Here is a 7,120-nt window from a genome sequence, read left to right on the forward strand (position 1 = left end):
GCCGGGATACACAAAGATTTCACTGACGTCATATCCGTGGCAGCGGCAGCGTCAAAGAACGACCGTCGATGCAGCGCTTTGGGTTGTTGCAGATTGCCAGGAAATAGCTGACGTCAAGACCACGAGCATCAGGACCCCCCCCCTCCCCTGTGTTCTTGGTGGGCGTACACCTAGCTGCTTGAAATCAAGCCAGGAATCCCACCACTACAAGTAAACAGCGCTGCAAGTCAAGGACGCACTATAAAACAAGCCCGATGGACCCCGCTACACCACATTGGCAGCAGCGGCAGCGTCAAAGAACGACCGTCTGATGCAGCGCTTTGCGTTGCGAGCATCAGGACCCCCCCCTCCCTTGTGTTCTTGGTGGGCGTACACCGAGCTGCTTGAAATCAAGCCAGGAATCCCGCCACTACAAGCAAACAGCGCTGCAAGTCAAGGACGCACTATAAAACAAGCCCGATGGACCCCGCTACACCACATTGGCAGCAGCGGCAGCGTCAAAGAACGACCGTCTGATGCAGCGCTTTGCGTTGTTGCAGGTTAGTTGTTACATTCTCGTGTGTTTTTTCCTTCATTACTTCTCTTGCTGCCGCTGCGGCCAAGTGTGACAATGCCGTCAACTGAACAATGTCAAGTTTGCCGTGTACAACTTGTCGCGAGTGACTCGGTTATAAAGTGTAGTGACTGCAGTAGCAAGTATCACGCCGGGAAATGTGCCGGAGTTTCGGACACAACGATAAAGTGAAAGGGCGAGCCGTATCGCAACGCTTGGCGTTGCGCAGTATGCAGACGTTCCAAGTCTCGGCCACAGCCGCCCGAGAAACCTAGCTTTGACCCCGATACACAGGATATACGGACATGGCTGAAATCAATTCATGAAAAACTCGAGTACTTGATGCCATTGAAGGAAACTGTGGAAAGCATTGAAGACAGTGTACAATTCATGAGCGAACGTTACGACGAACTATTAACACGCACGGAGCGCAACGAGCAGGAAGTAAGGGATTTGAAGCGGAGGCTGGAAAAAGTGGAAGCTCAGGATGACGAGCTTGTACAGATGAGACGCGAGGTCGATGACCTTGAATGGCGAAGCAGGCGACTTAATCTTGAATTTCACGGTATACAGACAGCTGAAAACGAACACTTGGTCAGTGAAATCAATAAGCTTGCAGCCAAAATAAAATTGCCCCTTCTGGACAAAAATGCCATTGTAGCCATCCACCGCCTCCCTTCCAAGAAAGATAAGATACCCGGCGTAATCTGTCGCTTTGCGAAACAGACCGACAGGGACATGTGGTGGCAGAATAGGAAGAAACTGTCTGATGCGCACGAGGACTTGTTCTTGCTGGAAAATTTGACGAAAAGAACACGCACTCTGCTTTTTGAAACAAAAGTCTGGGCCAAGGCTAACAATTTCAAATACGTATGGCACTACAACAACAAAGTACTCATGCGCAAAGTAGATGGCGACCCAGTGGTGGTGGTTACTAATGCTTGCGACTGCGACCGGCTCAGATAAGATGAAGAAAAATAAAGCAAACTGGAAATACCATGGCATCCGCCCATTCCGAAAACTACGTGCAACCTCACGCTTTTGATAAACACCTAGGTACTCCGTTTTCAAAGTCATTTAAATGTCTACGCTTAAACATACGATCCATTCGAAACAAAGCAGTTGACTTGAATCTTTTCTTAGATCAAATAAAGCCATCATTTGATGTTCTCATGTTAACTGAGACATGGTGCACACAACAATCCGAAGTCTTTCGTAAACCATCTTACCGCACTTTCTATCTCAATCGCCCCACAGGCCGTGGCGGCAGAGTTTGTATTTTGGTTAAAAAGGCATTTTCTTGTGAAATGATACCTGAATTTTCTGCGATGACGCATGACTACGAAATATTGACCATAAAACTTCAAGGCACTCTTCTTGTTGTATGCTACCGTCCCCCAAGCGGTTCCCTGACACCTTTTTTAGAATATCTTGAGACACTTCTTGATTTTGTGAATAATAATCAGCTTAATGTAATTTGTGGTGGCGATGTTAATATTAACATGCTGAAATGTGATACCTCGCAGGTTAAGCTAGAGGTTCTGCTAAAGTCAAATGGTTGCCGGAACGTAATTACACTACCCACCAGACTCGCGGTCAAGTCATCATCTCTCATTGACATATTCGTCACAAATTTACACTCAGAAAACATTCGAACCGGAGTACTTCTATCAGATTTAAGTGACCATCTCCCTATATTTTTATGCTCTAAGGAACACGTCCGAATTAAGCGAACAAATACAACTCATCAGGTGCAGCACATTACAGAAAGAACTCTTGCTACTTTCTATGATAAAGTAGCCCGAACCCGTTGGGACAGTGTATTAAAGGGGCACTGACACAAAATTTTGAAGGCGAGATAACTTCGGAGATAGATTGGTGGGAACACATATACATCATCTGCAAAATATCAGCGGTGAATACAGCCTAGAACATATTTAAAATCAATTTACAAGTGTGCGAAACGCAACCGAGCGGCCAGCAGAGGACCACGCGCAAGTGTAAATAAACAACATCCAAACACGTCACGAGTTTGTGTTTGCCGCTTCCGCACTGCCGGCTCGCCGCTCCAATCGGAGGGCCGGAGGGCGGAGCTTCTGCTCTCGAGAACGAACGACCCGATCGTTGGCGGCGGAGGCGCCGTGATTTCGTCAGCTCATCGGGCAGCTGGCCGCGACCAAAGTTCTACAGCGATTCCAGGCACTCTGTTTCTATTACTGTTTATTACCATTGGATGCGGAAACGCGCCGGAGGCACGAAAAGCCCACTGAGCAAGCCGCACGGTCACTGTGCAGGCGGCGGCCACGGCCGCGAAGTGGCCCAGGCCGGCGCAGGTAGCTCGAGTGATAGCTTGTTACCGCTGCACCAAATTGTCCCCAAGTCCCGACCATGGTGACTTACATGAGAAAGGAGTTAATGATGCCATGGCGGGTTGCATTAAAAATTGTCATCTGCACCGCTTACGAGAGCGGCACTCGAATATCCGCCGCAGTGCTAAGCCGAACACATCTGTAGGCGGACCTGTAGGCAGACCGGCCGGCTGCTCCCAGCGCGCGTCTTGCCACCCACCGTCTCGAGCGTCGCGCGTCGTTCGTAAGCCGCGGTAGCATTTGCACTCGCAGCGCCTGCGTAACATCCACGGTCGCTTTTTAATTAGGCGCCTCACGAGATCAGTACGGGGGGGGGGGGGGGGGGCATTCGCAGAAAGTGCCGTCGATGCGGATTCGACAGTGCTACGGCGGCTCTGCTCTGTAACTGTGATATCCCTCCGACGGTCACGTGGTCAGCTTTGTTCACACAAAATCCACAAAATCCATCGTTTCGCGGCACTCGCTGAAATCGAAACTGCGACTGGCCGCATTGAAAATGCCTCTAATTAAACAACCGTCGCACGCTGAAGCAAATGAGGTTTCTACAGGTTATAAGTAGGTCACTAGCTACTTATCGCAACAAAAAAAACAAGATGCAAAATTTTTGTGTCAGTGCCCCTTTAAGGGAAAAAAACGCGAACAGCGCCTATGATAAATTTTGTAAAATATTGAAATTATATACGACGCTAGTTTTCCGTATACATCTTTTAAGAAAAAAAATAAATCAAGAAAACCGTGGGTTATGGCTGATTTATCAGCAAGAATCACTAGAAAGAATGCGCTGTAGAACGAATTTCTCAAAAATAGAAGCCAAGAAGTATTTAAAACTTACAAGGTATTTCGTAATCGTTTGGATAAAGACCTCAAAAAGGCGAGGCGAGACTATTTCACTGCTTCATTTAATTCAGCTGCTGGCCGTGTAGACGTGATGTGGCGAAAACTAAACACAATAATAAACCAAAAGATTCCAGCTGAAAGAATACACCGTCTAAAAATAAACGACGTGGAGGTCATGGGAAAGGCGCTTGCAAACGCCTTCAATCAACACTTTGTTAATATTGCTTCTCACACTACAGTGCGTAATGACCTTACGGATATACCTCACATTAACAGCACCATTTTTCTTGATCCGGTAAATCACTGTGAGATAAGTACCACAATATTGAGTTTAAATAATAGCAACGCCAAAGATTTCGATAGTTACCAAGTTAAACCAATAAAGCACGTCGCGCATCTACTCGGCCCATGCATTGCGCATATTTTCAATCTGTGTATAAGTCAGGCTATCTTTCCTGAAAGGATGCAGATTGCAAGAGTGGCAGTTGTCTTTAAAAAAGGTGACCGAAATGATATGGGAAAGTATAGGCCATTGTCGATACTTCCTTTCTTCTCTAAGATTCTCGAAAAAGTAATACTAAAGCGACTGTCGCAATTTGAACAAAAACATAACATAATATCCGAGTGCCAATTTGGGTTTCGCAAGGGTTCCAGTACACAACACGCTTTGCTGACACAAAAAGAACATCTACTCACACAACTTGAGCAAGGAAATCTTGTTTTAGGAATCTTCATCGACTTGTCAAAGGCATTCGACCACATTAATCACAATCTGTTACTTGAAAAGCTCGCACGGTATGGTATTCGGGGAAAGGCCAGATCACTGGTGCGATCTTATCTTGAACACCGAAGCCAAATAGTTACTGTGGACGGTTCTTCCTCTGATCCTTTGCCAGTTCTAGCAGGAGTACCCCAGGGCAGTATTTTAGGACCTTTTTTATTTAATCTGTTTGTGAATGACATAGTCAGTATAGGGCCGCATGCTAAATTCGTCATTTACGCAGACGACACCACTATATTCTTAACTGGTAGCGTAGCCGATGATTTAATTGATGATGCAAACCTAATTTTACTTAATCTAGATGCATAGACGCAAAAAAATTGTCTGAAAATAAACATTGCTAAGACTAAAGCTGTACTTTTCCGAGCCAGAAATAAAACCGTAATAATCAACAACACAATATCTTTAAGATCAACCGCTGTGGAAATTTTACCAAGAATTAAGACTTTAGGGGTAATTTTTCACGAAAACCATTCATGGGATAGTCACGTAACTTCCCTAATCGTGAAGTTATCGCAGGTAGTCGGCTTACTGTACCGCCACCAGCACATATTACCGCGTAACATTATGTTGATAGTATATAATACTTTATTTTTATCCAGAATAATTATTGCCACTTAGTATGGGCATCAACTACGCAAACGAATCTACAGAGTATACACAGATTACAAAAAAAAGTTTATTAGAGTTCTCGAAAACCTTTCTACGCGTTCACCTACGCAACATTTATTCCCGAAATATAATATAATGCCTATTGCAAAAACGTTCGATTACCTACTGTGTAAAGCTCTAAAGCAGGCTACGCTTAACAACTCCCTCTTTTTTTCTAAATTAGCAAAACTTCAAGAGAGCACCAAAACATACCGAACAAGGCATGTTGAACCGTTCTGTGTCAAAACGTACAAAACTGCATATGGACTGCAAACCCTACAAAATAAACTTCCAAGACTATTAAATGAACTAAATCGCCAGGACATTAGACTCCCCGAAACGACTTTCCGAGAACTACGAGAGTATTTTAAAAAATGTTGAATGTGCTGATTGTTTGTTGCGCATCGGTACACACGATGTCAAAAGACTACTCTTTCCACTACCGAGCGCCTCGTATTGATGACCCTACAAAAATTGTATTTTTATTTTCATTTTTTCTTTCTTTTTCTCCAGTGTATAGCCCTGTCTTTGACTGTGTTATTCTTTGTATAATAAATGATATTATATTCTTTGTATCATACATGATATTATATTCTTTGTTATTCTTTGTATAATACATGATAGCATGTGCAGTTTGTGTAATGCCGAAGTACGTGTAGTACCACAGTATGGCTTGTGCGTATTTACTGTGTTGGCAGTTATTTTTGGTCCATTTTCTTTTCTTCCTTTTTTTTTCTCTCTCCCTTTTGCTCTTCTTTTCTTTTCAATATACAAGTTGTGTTTGATGTTGCCATTACGCTGCACAGTGCCTGGGGGCTTGCAGCTCTGTTAAGGTGTCGATTTTTGACAGCTTTTACTGCTCGCTCCCAGCGTCATGTACATTGTGCAAGATGCGAATAAAGACAAACAAACAAACAAATGACGCGAGTGCACCTTTGCCGAAGTGACCCTCCAGCACGACTTCGCTCACCAAGCACACACTACAAGACAGCCGCCAACCTGCAAGTCATGCTCTGCTGCGGATATCACTGCACATTTCAATTTCGTGTTTTACTGATTCCTGACACAGGAATCAACCACAATTTTTCATTCAGATAGCTTTCCGGCGCTTTTCTGCCACACGTATAATTTACTCCCCCAACTTAGCTAAGCTGGAGAAACTCCGCTAATTTTCTGCAAAGCGTAAATACTCCCTCAGTTCAGGTATTCTAAGCTTGTTATCGCAGTGCTCGCTTCCGCAGTTGCATTGCATACACTTTTCCCGGAGCCCACCTTTCACTCCGACATTATTGCTTTGTCCGCGAGCTCACCTCCCAGAGCTGGGTTGAGAACGACCAGTGCGTAGGTGCATGGACGCCCAGAAACTCGCGGTCTCCCCAGCTGAGACTCCCTGGTTTTTACGTGCCCTTCTCGCCGAAGAGACCACACCATCTTGTCTAGCTCCAATGAACATTTCATATTAAGAATATTAACCAGAACAGCAGCATGCAACCATCGGTGGCCGAGTTCTACCAAGAAAATAGCCTCGTCCAAGGCTGTATATCCCAATAAGGAAATACTGTATGTTTTACAAGTACAGGAAAAATTGAATGTAGTAACAATTTTTGGAAGCGTAAAAAATTGGACTGGATTGGAAAATGTTCATTGAGCGAAAAAGTGAGTGGCTTTCTCAGTCCAGATAGCCGCGAGCTTAGGCAAAAAAAAGGAAATAGAATTTAAGCAAGGGTTTGCAGATACTTTCCTCAGGTGGCCTAGCGAGTATTAATTTGGAATGTCATAACCACTATGAAAATAATCAGATGTTATGAACACAAAACGCAGCCAAAAACCGATTCTGGGGTACGATTCATTCTGGGGGAAAACGCAATCTGCGATAACAAGAATAACCGCAATAGTGCGCCGTATGCAAAGGACCTGAATTGTTAAAAA

General features: G+C 44.5%; 1 pseudogene; it reads left to right on the top strand.

Annotated features, from left to right (window-relative positions):
• The first annotated feature begins 610 nt into the window (after positions 1-610).
• LOC144150068 (uncharacterized) lies at positions 611-1,519 on the top strand (annotated as a pseudogene).
• The last annotated feature ends 5,601 nt before the right edge of the window (positions 1,520-7,120 follow it).

Source organism: Haemaphysalis longicornis, unplaced genomic scaffold, assembly GCF_048455015.1.
Source record: "Haemaphysalis longicornis isolate Haplotype H1 unplaced genomic scaffold, Haemaphysalis longicornis Haplotype H1 scaffold_8, whole genome shotgun sequence".
Classification (NCBI taxonomy): Eukaryota; Metazoa; Arthropoda; class Arachnida; order Ixodida; family Ixodidae; genus Haemaphysalis; species Haemaphysalis longicornis.